Source organism: Schistocerca serialis, chromosome 6 (assembly GCF_023864345.2).
Source record: "Schistocerca serialis cubense isolate TAMUIC-IGC-003099 chromosome 6, iqSchSeri2.2, whole genome shotgun sequence".
Classification (NCBI taxonomy): Eukaryota; Metazoa; Arthropoda; class Insecta; order Orthoptera; family Acrididae; genus Schistocerca; species Schistocerca serialis.
The window spans coordinates 551,378,988-551,398,510 of NC_064643.1; the positions used below are offsets into that span (position 1 = coordinate 551,378,988).

At 44.4% G+C, this 19,523-nt stretch overlaps 1 pseudogene; it reads left to right on the forward strand.

Annotated features, from left to right (window-relative positions):
• The first annotated feature begins 17,659 nt into the window (after window positions 1-17,659).
• On the forward strand, window positions 17,660-17,777 carry LOC126485422 (5S ribosomal RNA; annotated as a pseudogene).
• The last annotated feature ends 1,746 nt before the right edge of the window (window positions 17,778-19,523 follow it).

Sequence of the window (19,523 nt, forward strand, 5' to 3'; positions counted from 1 at the left end):
TTTCTCCTTGTTCTGAAATGTTGTTTCACTGATTTAACGATCTGTTCCGTAATTTTAAACTTTATATACATTTGACCTAAATATTAATAGTAAATTTGTCATATTTTAGGCTCTTGAAAAATAAAGAATACCTTATAGAGGACGCGCGCATCTAGCGCGAAGAGGGGGAACATAATCTAACAAATTTTTATACCTATATAAGACCGGTGTTTTACATTTTATAGCTAGTTTGACAACGCACGAACTTGTGTTTAGTGTATGCTGCCTTTAGGTATGAACTATATGTATTTCGCATTAATTCAGTTAGATTACTAATAAGCCTTGTTAAATATTGCACTTATTTTTAGGTTGTACTATAAATTTTCTTTTGTATTGATATAGAATCTGAAGATGATCATTGTATGGCCGAAACTAGTTAAGACTGTCATAAGAATGTGTTTGCGTCAATAAATAAACAAAAATTTTTACATTTATGTCCTTCCTTGTCACAAAGTCGATAGCCGATCGTGCGGGTATCGATATTGCGTGTGACGTCAAAAATATTTATATACATATACGGAGGAGTCTTGTGTTGTAAGTAGGCACTGAACATTTTAGGCCTAAACAGACATTTAAACAGTTACCAGTTGCGCAATTTCGAGGAGTTGGTGTATTAGGCCTCTGTTTGATGGACCTTTCACCTAAGCCAGAACTTAGGATTGATGAAGCGTCGAGGAACGGGAGTTTGGGCGGTTAGCAGTTAGATGGCGTCCATCCAGTCACATTAAATAAGAGAAACGCCTCAAGTGATGAGCTAGACGCTTATATTGATTCCACAGTTGTCGGTGGAACTTTCCTCTGACTTGATGTCTTTACATGGCTTGTAAAATCAAAGCTTTATCTTGTACATGGAAAATACAGTTGTAATACTGCATAACCTATGTGCAAAATACAAAGTTATGGAAGCAGAATGGCGGAATTTCTTTACATCATACAAATCAAGATGTCAGCTGTGGGCCGTGCTCATTCGACTACAAAAATGGCAAAAACTCAAAACTAAAATGGTATTTTCTTTATTACTTCGAACAAGTTTGTTGAATGCCAGATCAGCGTGTTCTATAGAAACGACGATCCAGAATTGAAGCGTTTCATGGGGCCAGTGGATAAGTTGCGGTCGGGAACGTTCATGTGTGAAGTCTTTATTACTAGTGGGACGCATAAATGGACCTAAGTGAAATTCCGTGTTGACTGGTCCGACGGAGCGCCGCTCGAATTCCGCTGCTGAAAAAGGCCGACCGCTTACACGGCACGGCCGACCAGTTAATCTGGGCTGCGCAGCTGTCTCGTTAGTGGGATCCTGCTTGAAGCCGGCTGCTCGCAGAAACAGGGCGTTTGTCCGCCTCTCCGATTAATATTAAAAGCGTGGAGCATACGACGAAAGGGGGGCCGTGCAGTAGCGTCTGATGCCGTGTGAAGTACTTCAGACAAATCGAGACGGATCGTCCGAAAAATTTGTTCTAGGAAAATGGCCTGTGTAAAAAAGTGTCACACTCGTTGACGTAACACTAGTTCCTTAAGCGTCGTCTGTTAAGAGTGCTGGCGACGATCATGTAGTATTCCCAACAATTCTCAACTGTTCCAAACTATGTGTAGATGTCTTGCATGTCGAACCATTCGTGGAGATTCTGCGTCCAGGGACCCTTCTGCAGCCAGGTTTAGATCTCTCTCTCTCTCTCTCTCTCTCTCTCTCTCTCTCTCTCTCTCTCTCTCTCTCCCCCACCCCCCACCCCCACCCCCCGCTGACCGACGGATTCCTCTTCCTCGTGGAGCCGTACCGATTTTGTTGCACGTTTGCTGAGGGAAAGAGAAAGGTCTCAGAGTTGCTCGCCGTGGTGTGGAATAGGGTAGATAGTACGACGTGTACTACGTCAGACGGTCCCCCGAAGTAGGGTCGTATGCAAAGTTTCATTTACGAGACTACTGTGGAGACATGAAGACCTGGTGACCCAGTCGCAACGATGAGTTGCAGCCATCAAAAAATTCGGCTACATGCATTACCCTGCGGATTTTATCTAATGTAAGCCGATCTCTGTGACTATGATAACCGTTTATGTGACGCTGAATCGCACCTTGTGCGGGAGTATCCAGTAGTGTTTGATTCGTGCTGTTCATGAAACACGTGTATTTCATTAGTATTGCGCGCACGCGCACTGTGTGTGTGTGTGTGTGTGTGTGTGTGTGTGTGTGTGTGTGTGTGTGTGTGTGTGGTTTTTTTCCCTGGTGTAGTTATCATGTGTGAAAAAATACGAAATAAGTGTCAGATCCATGATTATAGGTCCAAACACATCAAGAAAAAATGTCGGACAGGGAATTGGAAGTAAAATGACCAATTGCTGAGAGAGTTTGGCAGCGTCGAACGGTTCGGGTATGTGACGCTGATCACCCTGATCGGACCAACCAAAATGGTTCAAATGGCTCTGGGCACTATGGGACTTAACTTCTGAGGTATCAGTCCCCTAGAACTAAGAACTACTTAAACCTAACTAACCTAAGGACACCACACACATCCATGCCTGAGGCAGGATTCGAATCTTCGACCGTAGCGGTCGCGCGGTTCCAGACTGTAGCGCCTAGAACCCCTCGGCCACTCCGGCCGGCTCGGATCAACCAGCTCCAACACGTGAAGTGAAGTGTCAACTATCAAGTAATTTTAATCGGACTGTACGTTTCTAAGCTTCCGTTCGATAACAAAAACACACAGTTACGACTGTAGCCTGTTACGGGAGATTGCTGCAGAGAAACGTACTTGGGGTACAACAGGAAATTTGTTCTACCATACAGCACTGTCAGTTCGTTCGTTTTTTGCATGACTGAGAAGTCTTTGTGGTACCGCAGCTTGTGCACGTGTGTGTTGCAACTGCCCATTGTCGTGATGTCTTCATTTCTTCACGCGTGCTTATTTTTCGTCGTTTACCGCTGCAGTGTAAGCTGACTTCCGCAACGTGTCCGAACACCTCGTGGTCGCAAGAAAGCGGCGCTGGCTGCCCGGGACGAGGCCCAGCCGGCTGCGACTCGTTAAAAACAAGCGCGCAATCGACCTCGGTCAGCCCTGCAACAGGGGGACTCGGTCCGTGTAGTTCTCGTTTCGGGAACTCGTGAGGCAGGTGCATTGAGGGCTTGTCCAATCAGAGCTTCTACTTTACCTGCAGCCCCCAGCAGCTTTCCTTTTTCCGAGGTCTAACGGACGCTAGTGCTGTGACGTTCGACTCTCAGGTAGTCGATGCGAATCCTGGTCGTCGTCACCATCATCATCAACAACAACAACAGCTACCTGACTTGTACCACTAGGTAAAGGCGTCCGATAGGCGTTTCAGTGCATTACGGTGTGCGGCCTTACGCATCCATATTGCTATTGATTCTCCAGGTTGATTCAAGTCTCCGTACCAATGCTGAAAGCGTTGACTAATTTCTTTTTAAGTTTCCACGCCTCGGTCGGTAAAAACGAAACACTTTTGGCCACTTACTTATCCGTTTATCTAGCTCTCGGAATCTGTCTGTCTGCCTGTCTTTTTCAAAACAATTGTTCTCATCATCGGGTAGAGTATCAAGTTGAATTTTGTCACATATTAAGGTCTACATGGCGATGCAAGAACTGAAGCCTCTAAGTGAGTACAGTCAAAAGATGCGGCCGTTTGTCACATATTATCATGCTCGAAAACTCAGTCATTAAAAACTTATAGGTACTTCCCCTTGACGTAGAATCATAAAATTTGACAAGAAATGTTTCACACTACAAATAAAGGAAAAAACTCAGAAAGCTGTTAAATTGTTAATTACACTGAACAGCCAAAGAAACTGGAACACACGCCTAACATCGTGTAGCCCCCCACCCGAGCACGCAGACGTGCCGCAACGCGACGTGGCATGGACTCGACTAATGTCTGAAGAACTAACACCGTGAATCCTGCAGGGCTGTCCATAAAAAGAGTATGAGGGGGTGGAGATCTCTTCTGAACGGCACGTTGCAAGGTATCCCAGAAATGCTCAATAATGTTCATGTCTGGGGATTTCGTTGGCCAGTGGAAGTGTTCAAACTCAGGAGAGCGTTCCTGGAGCCACTGTGTAGCAGTTCTAGACGTGTGGGGTGTTGCATTGTCCTGCTGGAATTTCCCAAATCCGCCGGAATGCACAATGGATATGAATGACAGCAGGTGATACCCGTCTCCTATCACAGTCGTATCTAGGCGTATCAGGTGTCCCATATCACTCCAACTGCACACGCCCCACACCGTTGCAGGGCCTCCACCAGCTTGAACAGCCCCGCTGACATGAAGGGTCCATGGATTCCGTATCCGTACACGTCCATCCGCTCGATACAGCTTGAAACGACTCATCCGACCAGGCAACATGTTTCCAGTCATCAATAGTCCAATGTCGGCGTTAACGGCACCAGGCGACACGTAAAGCTTTGTCGTGCAGTCATCAAGAGTACACGAGTGGACCTTCGGCTCCGAAAACCCATATCGATGATACTACGTTGAATGTTTCGCACGCTGACACTTGTCGATGGTCCGGCATTGAAATCTGCAACAATTTGCGGAAAGATTGTACCTTTGTCAGTTAAACGATTCTGTTCAGTCGTCGTTGGTCCCGTTCTGGCAGGATCTTTTTCCCTGCCGCAGCGATGTCGCAGATTTTATATTTTACCGGGTTCCTGATATTCACGGTACACTGGTGAAATGGTCGTACGGGAAAATCCCTACTTCATCGCTACCTCGGAGATGTTGTGTCCCATGGCTCGTGCACCGACTATAACAGCACGTTCAAACTCACTTAAATCTTGACAACCTACCATTGTAGCAGCAGTAACAAATGTAACAATTACGCCAGGCGCTTGTTGTTTGGTCTCTTCCCAAAACAACGCAACCCTTACCCAACTTGTTGTTTTACATAAGCGTTGCCTATGGCAGCGCTTTATTCTGCCTGTTTGCTAATCTCTGTATTTGAGTATGCATGCCAATACCAGTTTTTTTGGCGCTTGAGTGTATATCGAACGAAAAAATTTTTTTTTCGTCATCCGACTTAAAACTTGTAATTAGAACATCTTCGAAAGTCATGAAATTCCTTGGACCGATAACTTGCCAATATCGAAATCGATAATAAGCAAAAATCTCAGATTCTCAATTCCCGCGACTGATGAATTATCTGTATCCACGGAGCCCTCGGTTCGCGAGTCCTCCTCGCACTTATCTGGATTTTTCTTTTTGAGGAAAGTGAATCAGTTGAAAAGAAATGACACCAGCGAAGGAAGAACGGATTGACATTCTGTTGGCTAGGAGTCGTACCACCTGCCATGTAGCGCGTTCTTTCAGTACAACGCACAAAACGCAGCGAACTCGTTGTGACACGTAGGAAGACCCATCACAAAATTGAGGCGGACAGGTTCCGTTAACGATGCAGGCCTGTGTGGAATACAAAAGGTGGCAGCATTTGAAGATACATAAACACAGGGGCTAGTAGCGATGGCCAGGAGACCGACAAAACTGCCGCTCTTCGCTCTATCTTCTGTATCTCTTCTGTTAAGCCAACCCCCCAAGGGTTCCAGGCCGATGAACAATACTCAGGAATCTGCCGAAGGAGTATTTTTAAACGTTTTCTATTGTGGATGAATTACATTCCCGTAAGATTAGTCCAATGAATTTCTGTCTGGCATCCGTTTTGCTACAGTTTGTTCCATGTGGCCATTCCACTTTTGGTCGCTTCGGATAGTTACTCTCACGTATTTTACGGTAGTTACTATTTCCAGTCATGTGTCTCCAATAGTGTAATAGTACAGTGGTAGACATCTTCGCCTATTTACGCGTGCTATGTTGCATTTATTTGCGTTCAGGGTCAACTGTGAGCCCCTGCACCAATCGTCAATGCTATCCAAGTCTTCCAGCAATTCGCTACAGCCTTCTGGCGTTGCTGTTGTCGTATAGACAATCCCCATCATCTTTGAACAGCCTTGTGGAGCACCGAATGACCTGTTAAGTTCCATCTGATAAAAACCTAGTAATAAAATCGGAGCCTGTACTCCGGTAATCTCGTATTTTGTTCACGAAACGACCGTGTGGAACTACCAGATCTTTTCCGTAAGTCAGGGAACACGACGTCTGTCTGGACGCCCTTGTCTAAGGCTGTCTGAGTCTCGTGGATGAACAGAGAGCGAGCAGTGGTTCCCCAGTTTGCACAATTCACATTAACTTTTCTATAGGTGAGCTTTCTGCTTTCCAAAGGGTCATGTAATTTTATTGTTACACTGTATTATTTTAGTTTTATGTTAATGATCCACTGTTGTATTACAATAATTACTTTTCACGTCTAACTTTCCAACTTGCTCCGTAAGTTATTCCATTCATCGTCAAAGTTTATCTGTGCAAGATGCGAACACTACGGTATAATCTGGCAAAATAAAGGTGGTTCCGCATTTATCCACGAATACCTAGGATAAAAAGGTCAGAACTTTGTCTATGGCTGCTGAGATTTTATGATACCTAGTCTTCAGGTTTGACTCCTCTCCCAGTTCTGAATTTCTCACTATCCCGCTGAGGTCTCGTGGAATCAGTGGCTCTCCTTACAACGATGTGACTGGGCACAAAGCTGAAACGAATATCCATGGATAATTATGGGTGATGATGGTGGTAATCATGATGATACGAAATTACTGTTAAAAACCACCGACGAACCATTGTATGTTGGCTTTGACATAGAAAAGAACTTGGTTTTGTAATAGCCACAGTTCTCACCTCCCACCCAGACACTATTCCACAGTTAAAACATCTGTCTATCGGCGAGAGAAGTTTCAGGCGCCTACATCGAAGATACAAAGCAGCACAAAGTGTATCTTACTGTTTGTGATTTGTCAGTCTTACGCCTCGACGCGATCAAACAGGCGAACAAGAAGCGTTTTGTTCGAGCAATAACGAAGACATCACCAACCGTCTGTTCCTCTACGATGTGACGGAAGTGTGTGTGTAACTCAATAACAGAAGAAAGAATATCAATCCACAATACAGACTATATCCTCCGCTGAAAACAATGGAACAATGGCTCGTTCATCGAGAAGCAATACTGAATCAGTCACGTCGAGATTTAAAAACTTTCAGTGGGCTTGTTCCATTATTTATTGCCGATGTAAATTACGGATCATACTGCCACATCAGGGGTACAGCCAGTTCTAAGAAGAAAGCTGCCTTCCACACTCTCTCTTTCTAGCGCACACACACACACACACACACACACACACACACACACACACACACACACACACACGTTATACAATATTTCTTAACCACTCCTCTAAGCAACATTTGGAAGACGGGTGGTCTTTCAGTTGTATCAAATCTGGAGCAAATATATCAATCTGTATACAGGGTTATTATAAATGATTGATCCAGTTTCACAGATTTGGTGTAACTATATTATTTGACATTCTATCCCAAGGCGTTGGACACACACACACACACACACACACACACACACACACACACACACACACACACACACCTAACAACTGCTGCATATGTGCCCCGCCTACTGATTCTACAGATACCAAGTCGATTATAAAGTTCCTCCCACGTTCGGCGCTGCACGTCCCTATCATCTATTCAAAAGCACTGTTGATCCGAGCTCGCAGTTCTGATAGGTTCGTTGGTAGGGGAGGCGTAAACCGTAAATCTTCCACATAACCAAACACACAAACACCTCATGGGGTTAGGTCGGTGGCATTTCAAAGAGAGCACACGCTTTCTTGGTGCCTGTCGCCATCTTTCCTAACTGCTCACTGCTGGGCTCTCAAGGCAGAAATCTTAAGTACGGTATTTTCTATATGAGTGTTGAGTTTTGTGGCAATATGTCAATTAATATAGCTATAGTGAAGTTTTGAAATAACTTCAGTTATTTACAATAACCCTGTATTTATAAAAATCATTGTATGTCTACATGTTTTGAGCTGTGCATTTGTACATTCAACGTCTCCTCCTAAACCACTGCATTGATTTCAGGCAAACTTTGTACACGTATCACTATGTGGAAAGAAGCACATGCGTCCCCACAGGACAGTGCGTGTGGTTGTGGTTGGGGGTAAAAAGATAAGTAGAAGCATAAAACTGGAAGTTTTTTTTAAAATAGGGTCTTATTCGCCTTTTTTGTACTTTTCTATTCTATAATGTAAGAAATGTTACTGTGACTTGACCTGTCGTTTACAACAGAAGAACGAACCCTTAGGTGACAAATGATAGCTGAGCAAAAAAGGAGTTCTAATGACGAATGCCTCAAAGGCCATCGGTAAATATTCATACTATTGCTGACGTATTACCGGGCATCTCAAATCTACCGACTTAGAAACGCAATAAAAAACGGTATAAGTGCAAGTAGGACTCGCGCACCGAGTGTTCCTTACAAAGTTAATTGCGTATACAGGGTGTTCCGTAAGTGTTGGTTGAAATTAAGACAATAGGTGGAGAACGTCAAGCAAAATATATTTAGTTATGTTATATACAGACTTAAAAAAAGTTTTGCATCACCCCAGTTCCCAGAACTCCTGAAGATTGACGTTGACTGTGGGTATTGTATCACGGACACAGTCCCTTTGACTGTTCAGAGATGTCACTAAACCCGCCCAAAGATGTAAACAACCATGCATGAGCAGCGCCTTTTAGACGGAGGGGGTCCGACAGCCGATCAGTTCCAGCCATTCCACCAGGAAAGAGGTACACGGCTCGTGTTGTCTGTAGTTCAACCATGCCTAGGCGGTCAGTACCGCGGTTCGATAGCGTCCGAATTGTAACTTTGTGCCAGGAAGGGCTCTCAACAAGGGAAGCGTCCAGGCGTCTCGGAGTCAACCAGTGCGGAGATGGAGGAGATACAGAGAGACAGGAGTTGTCGATGACATGCCTCACTCAGGCCGCCCAAGGGCTACTATTGCAGTGGATGACCGCTACCTACGATTTATGGCTCGGAGGAACCCTGACAGCAACGCCACCATGTTGAATAATGCTTTTCGTGCAGCCACAGGACGTCGTGTTACGACTCAAATTATGCGCAATAGGCTGCATGATGCGCAACTTCAATCCTGACGTCCATGACGATGTCAAATTTTGCAACCACGACACCATGCAGCGCGTTATAGATGGGCCCAAAAAATGGCTCTGAGCACTATGGGACTTAACTTTGAGGTCATCAGTCCTCTAGAACTTAGAACAACTTAAACGTAACTAACCTAAGGACATCACACACATCCATGCCCGAGGCAGGATTCGAACCTGCGACCGTAGCAGTCGCGCAGATGGGCCCAACAACATGCCGAATGGACCGCACAGGATTGGCATTACGTTCTCTTCACCGATGAGTTCGCATATGCCTTGAACCAGACAATCGCCGGAAACGTGTTTGGAGGGAACTCGGTGAGGCTGAACGCCTGAGGCACACTGTCCAGCGAGTGCAGCTAGGTGGAGGTTCTCTGATGTTTTGGGGGGTGACATTATGTGGGGCTGACGTACGCTGCTGGTGGTCATCCAAGGCGCCATAGAGGCTGTACGATACGTGAATGCCATCCTCGGACCGATAGCGCAACCATATCGGCAGTATATATTGGCGAGGCATTCGTCTTCATGGACGACCGTTCGCGCCCCCATCGTACACAGCTTGTGAATGACTTCCTTCAGGATAACGACGTCGCTCGACTAGTGGCCAGCAAGTTTTCCATACATGAACCCTATCGAACACTCTTGGGATAGATTGAAAAGGGCTGTTTATGGACGACGTGACCCTCCAGCCGATCTGAAGTATCTACGCCAAATCGCCGTTGAGGAGTGGGACAATCTGGATCAATAGTACCTCGATGAACTTGTTGATAGTATGCCACGACGATTACAGGCATGCATCAGTGCAAGAGGACGTGCTACTGGGTATTAGAGTTACCGGTGTGTACAGTAGTCTGGACCACCACCTCTGAAGGTCTCGCAGTATGGTGGTGCAACATGCCATGTGTGGTTTTCATGAGCAATAAAAAGAGCGGAAATGATGTTTACGCTGATCTCTCTTCCAATTTTCTGTACAGATTCCGGAACTCTGGAACCGAGGTGATGAAAATCTTCTTTTGATGTGTGTATAATCCTTGGCCGCAATTCCTGATGGTAGGGACGAGTTACACAGAATGCAGTTTAGCATGCTAGTTATCAGCTGAAGCTTTCGCAGAAAACTCGAATGCGAGACCTCTGGTCAGTAAGCACGCAGTACATCGTCGGAACAATGATTGTCGTGACCGTCCGAAGATTCCTGGCATGTCCGCAATAGTACCAGCAACGACGGCAGTTTTGACGAAGAAGTCTTCTGTTTCCACGACAGTTTCATATACGAGCTGTTTCATACGCCTCAGAGAAAGAAATCCACAAACGTGTGAGCAGGCCTCCGGGCCATCGTGACCGATGCGTTAACTGCGCTGGTGCCCCCTCTTGCTCGAAACACATCCTTTGTCCGTCCATCGGAGGTGTATCCTCAGGTTGTTCTAGTAACCTGTGCTTCACGAAGATCCGACTACTGAAACGGAATTGAAGAATGTATGTTCCAGTCAACATGTCACCGAGAATGCCGGCTCGCACATTAAAGCCGAACCGCTGTTGATGAGCACGATGTCGAGTACCTCGAGAGTTCACATGCGCCCAAACGTGCGAATAGTGGATGTCTGAATCTCTGTACATATTCCCAGTCGGCGACGCTGACGCAGCAGTTCACGTCAGCACCACTAACAAAATATTCACTAACATTAAAAGTTGACTTCAGAGACCACATGTCTCATATCGAAATATATTTGTTCTCTACCTCCTGTAATAATTTGATCATACAGTTTCGTATAGACTTTTCACCCATCCCAAAAATCAAGAACCCCAACTATTTTTGCCTGTTACTGGCAAGATATCGGTCCTGAGAACTCTTAAGACTTTGGAAAACCACAAAAAAATATTTTTTGATGTGATATAATTACAAATTAAACATTTTCGAATTTTTTCACTTGCTTATATTGTGAAACCTTGCTTCTTGATTATAGGCCAACGGGAAGTACCCAATAGGTTTTGATGAGTGAGTTTGCGAAAATCGAAGTATGTGACGTAAATAGCCGTATCTCTTGATTGAATTGAATTAGAAGCTTAAATTTTTTACACCACCAAGGGACCTTGGAAATTGACATAAATTACAGATTGATACGTCTGCCCTCTCATGAGAGAGTACGTTTTGGACAGACGGACTACAAAATAATCCTATAAAGGTCTAGTTTTTAAAGATTGATGTACGGAATCCTAAAGATGGTATTTACACTAATCAGAGAAACTGTTGCATATATATCAATACAATTTATTTTTTTATTACATAAAATGGTAAACAGCAGAGAAGTCCAGTGGTCTAAATACATACATACCAGAGTTAAGTAAAGCTTTAACGGTGTAGATGTATTTGACGAAACGACAAGAAAAGGAAAGAGGAGATCAGGTCAGTTGCAGGAAAGTAGTATGGTCAACTACGGTTTACTGGACGTCTCGGAGAAGTGTAACGTACCTAAGAAGGGTATTTGTTGGCGGTAGTTTGATCGGTACGAGGGTATTAACGAAAATGCTCAGTGAGCTTAGGTAAGAAATACTAATATTCCCTCCCCCCTCCTACCCTCTCCCCACTCATAATTCTTTAAAGAGTCGAACTCCTCTGTTTAAAACAACAAATTCAAAGTTTGTTGGTAGATCGTAAGTACTGCCATTCTCAGTCACTGGATGAATGTAGTCAGTGACTTGCACGCAGAGAGTTACACCACCTCCAGACATATACAGTTTCTAACAGTAATAGTTGCCTTATTCTTTTAAACTTTTAACATAAGATTATACCTCTGAATGAGTTGATTATGTCAGCATTTTACATTTGTATTTCGGCCAATAACTATGACGTGCTAAAGACCAAATTTTTGTTGCTCCTGGAAGCCTTCAGATAGGCAACTTTCAGATGGATCCGTGCACAAGTTTTTGCCGTTTCATAATACAGGGGGTTCCTGGAGGAACGATCATTCGAAGAGAAAGAATCTAGTAAACATAGGTAATAAAATACATACTTCAAGAGGTGTGAGCACATCTTCAGTAGAATATGTTTCATGGTAGAGATGACGAACGACTGCTCATCTACGTGGCTACTCTGCAAATCACACTTAAGTGTCTGGCAGAGGGTTCATCGAACCACCTTCACACGAATTCTCTATTATTCCACTTCCGTACAGCGCAGGGAGAAAAGAAACACCAATATCTATCCGTGCGAGCTCTTATTTCTCTTATTTTATTATTGTGCTCGTTTTTCCTCATGTAGGTTGGCGTCAACAAAATATCTTCGCATTCGGAGGAGAAATTTGGTGATGGAAATTTCGTGAGAAGATCCCGCCGCAGCGAGAAACGTCATTGTTCCAATTATGTCCACCGCAAATCCGTATCATGTACGTGACTCTCTCTCTCCCCTATTTCTCGATGGTTGAGAACGTGCCGCCCTTCTTTGAACTGTCTCGATGTACTCCGTTAATCCTACTTGATACGCTCTTGAGATATGAATGGTAGTTCCTGTTAGATCCCGGAATACTTGTCATTTAGTCCTTGAAGGGAAGAAGACAGTGTACCGTTGAAGCGCTCCTTAGGAAGTTCAGAGGACCAGCATTTGCGATGACGTGTAGAACGACTTTACTGCCACAGTCGCTCATTATGCGTAACAAAGTAATGGAGATTATTGTGTACGCCTCTGTAAGAGTGCGATCGCATTTCTCTCGCTCTGCGAGTATTTGGAAGTGAAACAGGTGCCTCGGGCGTGGATGTGTGTGATGTCCCTAGGTTAGTTAGGTTTAAGTAGTTCTAAGTCTAGGGGGACTGATGACCTCAGATGTTACGTCCCATAGTGCTTAGAGCCATTTGAACCATTTTGAAGTGAAACAGGAAAAAGAATAACTGATAGTGGTATGAAATACGCTCTGCCTAGCACTATGCGGTGGCTGCGGTGTATGTACCGGGTGGTTATGACTAAAGTGCGGTTACTCACGAAGGTTAATCGTTGGCTGTACCTATCATATGGCAGCGAAACTCAGTAGATACGCTAATGATTTATGTGGAACCGATTTACGATGAAAAACAAATTGGTTTTCAGTTGTGGCCACCAGGTGCAAGGCAGGTGTTGTAACCATATGGCAGTAACAAATTTGTTTCAGTTGTGGCCAACAGGTGTAAAGCAGGTGTTGTACACCATATGACAGTAAGACATCCGCACTGTTACCCTGACGTATAATGTGAATGAACAGTGAGCCGTTAGTAAAACTGTTTTATGTGAACAGCAGCAATTACAGTGTTCCACTGTGAGAACACAATCAAACTGATAAGTCTGAGGAGAGGCCTGATGTCATTAAATGGCTTAAACAAGATGATAATGAAATTCGGAAAATTGGGTCAGCTTGGTGTGGCATCTGGAAGGGGAAGGCGTCGTGTCCTTGTGGAGGTTGCTGTTGCTCTAACTGACCATGCAGCACTTGGTCCATGTAGTGCTAGTGCTTGTGCAGTGTCACGACAATTGTCCATCCCATGGCCAATAGTACAGAAATTTTGCTCTCTATTTTATTCAGGAACCTGTACAAGATCCAGACGGTGCAGCAACTGAACCTTTGATTCGCAGCCACGTTGCTCTTCGGTTTCTGGCACAAATCGAAGTTGATGACGTGTGGCCGGCAATATTCTATGGAGTGACGAGGCACATTTTGTACTACAGGGTTCAGTTCAAAATGGCTCTGAGCACTATGGGACTTAACATCTATGGTCATCAGTCCCCTAACTTAGAACTACTTAAACCTGACTAACCTAAGGACATCACACAACACCCAGTCATCACGAGGCAGAGAAAATCACTGACCCCGCTGGGAATCGAACCCGTGAACCCGGGCGTGGGAAGCGAGAACGCTACCGCACGACCACGAGCTGCGGACCAGGGTTCAGTGAATACAGAGAATTGCCGAATTCGCGGTACTGTTAAACCGCGTGCTGTGCACGAAAAGCCATTGCTCTCGTCGTATGTGAAGTTTTGGTTTGGATTCACAAGCGCCTTTATTCTCGGTCCATTCTCCTTTGACAGGGATGCCTCCAGAGGGCCTGTTAGGTGTACTGTGATACCGTGATATCTGCACATAATTTACACATTCTTGTATGGTATGTGATTCCCGCTTTGGAAGAGAGCAGCTGTGTGGAAACCGCTGTTTTCTTGAGAGATGGGGCAATACCTCACGTGTCTCGCCCAGTGAAAGACCTGCTTATTGCATCCGTTCACGAACGTGTTCTCTCTGGAGGGTTTCCATATACAAGGCCTCCAAGATCACTTGATCGGAATCCATGTGACTTTCGGCTCTGGGGATATGTAAAAGAACGCGACTACGAGGAACACGTTCGGTCTCTACCTCATCTGGAGGCCATTATTCATAGGAACGCGTTGCTCAGACTCTGCTGGAACTACTGCAAGCAACTGCTGATCATGTCGTTTTAGGGATGCTGCATCTCGTCGACGACTCCGACGCTCATAATGAACAAACCGTAAGAGGTGCTTAATAATAAAATCACTTGTCTCATGTTTTCTGCCCACGACCTGTTCCTACTCCATTACAAATGGAAACATTCCTACACGTTTTTCTTGCATTCACAGTGACTGATTTGCACATGGTGGCCAAAATGGGTATTATTTTTTTTCTGACAGAAACCGATTCCACGTCAACACATTAGCTTGGTATTCAGCCTGTAAAAAGCACATATTGTGCTCTCCTGAGTAGAACTATGTATAGGACGAGACCACGTGGTGCGCCTGCAGGCCAGTGGGCTATCAGCGGGGCGCAAACGACGTATTCTTGGTGGTGATCTCCCTGCTTGTTGGGTGGCCACTGACAGCAGGGCTAAAGAGAGGAGTTACGTGGGCAGCTGCTTTATGTTCTAAACACGGGTTCCGGCCCTTTGTGTGGCGTCTGACGTAAATAATACGCCAAAGCGGCCGAGGGCTCCCTGCAGCCGCGCGAACCGAAAATAAACATCGCCACTGACCTTTGTCAACCCTTTTTTTCGTCTCGTGCTTGCTGACATTTGTTTGGTTGAATTGACTGAGTCTTTAGTGAATCATTGGGGAAATCAGACACACACACACACACACACACACACACACACACACACACACACACACGAGTGAGGTACCGCAGTGTTTAGCAGACTGGACTCCTATTCGGAAGGACGACGGTTCAAACCCGCGTCCGGCCGTCCTGATTTAGGTTTATCCACACATGAAGTGAAGACGAGATAAACATGCAAACATAGCCAAAGTAAGCGAAGGTTCTACAACACTAAATCTAACCATTTTGAAAATGTAACTCTCTATGTAGCTGTTTTTTATACCATTTCGTAGCGTGTAATACTACCTGGAGATGTGACATTTCTTCTTCTTTCGCTGCCTCAGATGTGACTGGCTCGAAGTTTTACCGAGCCCTCGCACCTGATGCAGCTGACTGCCACTTTATACTTTCAATCTCAACTGTTACCAACAGTTTGGAAACACGTTATAATGTAAATAATCAATACATTAGATTAAGTATAGCCACTGCCAAGACAACATATGTACCAGCTGTAACCACATATGCAGAAAGTATAAATGGAAGAACTGTCACATCACATCTAAGCCAAATCGCCATTACTTGTTTCGTCTCCTAAATACACTTCTAATTTCAATTTCAAATACATTCTCAACCTGTTATGTTTCTTATTTATTATCATCGTTATTTTTTATTTTATCCTTATATAAAATTTAAAAAAAACTGGTAATATAACTGAATTTGTGTTATATAATATGTAAAATCATACATTGTGCGACCTGCTGTATAGCAACAGGCAGTAGATCTTTACTTGAGAACTAAATAAATAACTAAATTAATTAATTTTCGTCGATTCCGAATCGCTTCAGGCAAATGTTGTGATGGTTCCTTTGAAAGGGCATGGTAGACTTCCTTCCCTATCGTTCCCTAATCTGATGGGACCAATGACCAACCACAACAAACACCACACACACACACACACACACACACACACACACACACACACACACACACACACTGACTCGTCAAAAGTTTTCCCTCGTTTTTTGCCGCATTACGAACATCGCACAGTTCCACATAAAAATTGCTAGTTGATAGTCTAATTTAAGTTAAAGTACGGCAGTGTCTGCGTAGTTCGATGCCATGTTTTTTTGGACATGCATGGATATCCGAAGGAACATTGAGTCGAACTGTAAAATACAGACACTGCCCGAATGAATTTCACGCCAAAGAAACGTAACCAAAAACAATGTCTGTCCCCGTTCAGGAATCACACGATTTGTACGCGAGTACTGTGGGACGTAGGCACTCGGCCATATGGAAGATTCGGTCTGGCCGTGAGTCGTGCACGGACACCCAAAGCGTAGAGCGGGAAATTCGGGTTCGACTCCCGGTCCGGCACAAATTTTTATATGTTACTAGTGAACCATATGGCCGGCGTGCAATCTTATTCCGAATTTACGAATAATTTACGCACTTTAAGTTAGCTGGCGTCAGACGTCTAAACTTTCTATGCTCCAATGACAAGTTACTGTCTGCAGGCAGCCACCAGGGCGCCCCGCTTTTTGCTGCGATAGAAAATCATTGGAAATTATCTATCTTGCGAGCTAACATCCCCAAAAATATCCGGGCTCACATGCGGTTCCTCTTCGTCGAAATGCCTTCGCTTTAACTGGCCTAGGGGTTGGACAGCACGCGTCGCATTACACGCCCGCAATTACACACTTGTGACCCTTATGTTAAATTGTCTCGCTGATGGCAAGTTTGCGAAATAGAAAGTTAACGTAACATATAATAAAAGTAATAATAATATCGGGAACTAAATTAACGACCCATAAACGATGTAGAGCACCCAGTTTAGATTTGTTTAGAATAATATTTATTCAGAAAGCAAACTAATAGCGAAAGTGGTCGTATTTAGAGTTACTGTTACACTCGAGCGCATATCCATTTGACACAGTTCGATTATTCACAATCTCATCACGAATTAAAAGTTACCTCACGAAAAGTTAGAGTTCGCACCAGTCGCGCGGCTGCTCACCGCTCAGAGACTGAGTCCCGCGATACCACACAACGCGAAATTTTCTAAGTCGTTTCACTTCGTAACTACCAGAAGACCGACTGTCCGCTTTCGCGTCTGCACCAGCACTGCCCTCTGCCCGTCCCCGGCCGCGTTTCCCGCGCGCCGAATATCCTCGCTCAACTGACTAAGGCAGTTTCCTGTCCTGAAGCCGCCCATCTGATTGGCTGCAGCTTATTCTACATTATTTTATTTTTTAACATACTTAAATAATTAAAGTTTGACCACTTTCACGTTCTAAATAAAGTAACAATAATATCCATTACATAATAAACGTTAAATTCTTTTACATAAAACCAATACAATTTCCTTCTTAGTTTTCTTTAGAATGTCACGGCCAGTAGCCTTGCACTAATGTCCTTTCTGATAAATAAACAAAAGCAACTATTATGAACTAAACTTTTACAACAAATATTCTATTACCTAATGATTCAATAGCCAACGGCTTTGCCGCAGTGGCAACACCGGTTTCCGTCAGATCACCGAAGGTAAGCGCTGTCGGGCTGGAATAGCACTTGGATGGGTGACCATCTGGTCTGCCGAGCGCTGTTGGCAAGCGGGGTGCACTCAGCCCTTGTGAGGCAAACTGAGGAGCTACTTGATTGAGGAGTAGCGGCTCCGGTCTCGGAAACTGACATACGGCCGGGAGAGCGGTGTGCTGACCACATGCCCCTCCATATTCGCATCCAGTGACACATGTGGGCTGAGGATGACACGGTGGCCGGTCGGTACCGTTGGGCCTTCATGGCCTCGTCGGGAGGAGTTTAGTTTTTAATGATTCAGTAAGGTGTCATGCTGTCATCGTTCAATGTGTTTTGTGTGGAGGAAAGGATGATCTGATGCTTAACTGAAAATAATGATAATTTAAATTTATTATATATCTTAAACAAATGAAGTTGATATTTACATTTGTCCTTTTAATGATGCGCTTCATATGAAATGTCGATCGTTAAGTTCGACTAAAGCGTTCAGATTTTAGCATTCAGGTCTTTGTTAAAACTTGTTAATTTCACTTTGACAGTAAATCCTAAACTATTACAGATATGATCAATATTCAAGTTTTATTGGGATCAGCATGAAAATTTATGAAGTGTGGTGGATTAAAATAAGTTTGTTAGTTCCCTAAATGACTACAGAATTAAATAGTTTTCATAAATGTTTCCCTTTATGGCCGATCTTAGAACCGCCATATTTAACACTTCTATGATTCCCTGGGTTTCCCTATGACGTAGGTTCTCGTCTGTTTCACTCGCACACTACAGCGCTTAGGTCTCAATAGACAATACCGAGCGAGGTGGCGCAGTGGTTAGAACTCTGGACTCGCATTCGGGAGGACGGCCATCCTGATTTAGGTTTTCCGTGATTTTCCCCTCAATCGCTCCAGGCAAATGCCGGGATGGTTTCTTCGAAAGGGTACGGCCGACTTCCTTTCCTAATCCGATGAGACCGATGACCTCGTTGTCTGGCCTCCTCTCCCAAAACAATCCAACCCTCCCAATAGACGCCTGTGAGTTTCCCCATCACGTGGTGAATCTGCGCCCTTTGTGGCACACGGTCTTTGATGACAGGGTTCGTTTCACAATTGCTGAAGGCTGACTCCCTCGGCCACATACTTAACTGAGAGCGAAATGCTCGTTAACTCACAATCTCCTATACAAATCACGTAAAGAACCTAAGACTCACCTGCAGTCGAGATCTTTTTCTCTGATCATTTCAAAAATCGGCTGTTAATTGTTGTTTGGGCCGGAGTTTTTCTTGAAATAAACGAAGTTGTGGCATTCGGAGGAACAACCTACTTGAAAATTAGGAGGTACAATGATACGCTGACTGCCATTGCCGACAGCGTGGGCGCGGCAAATATCAGATTTCGATTAGTGTACTGATGGCAGGAGCTATCCAGCCCACTCGCTATCAGCTTTAAACTAGGAGTACAGTATGAGCACGAAACTGCGGAAGTTATCACCTGCAAATAGCATTCAGTGCCAGGTAAGTCAGCTAAACATAGGGACAGTTGATTGCCAGGCAAATGTTCCCAAAGCCTCTGGGAAAAAAACTAAAAAAAAAAAGTTACGCTTTGAGGCATTCAGAAGCTAGTGGTCAAGCTTTCTTTAGGATTAGTCGTTAATAGTGGCCAAAGGATGTCGGAAACGGTATCTTTTTAGGCGGCTGTCATCGTTAGACAGAATTTCAATGGGCATGGAGCGTCTTTAGGCCAGATAGTATTTTTCTAAAACATCTGAACAACGCTGTTAACGCGATACTTTTCCGGTGAAATTAAAAAAGTAACGAGGTTAAATAAGA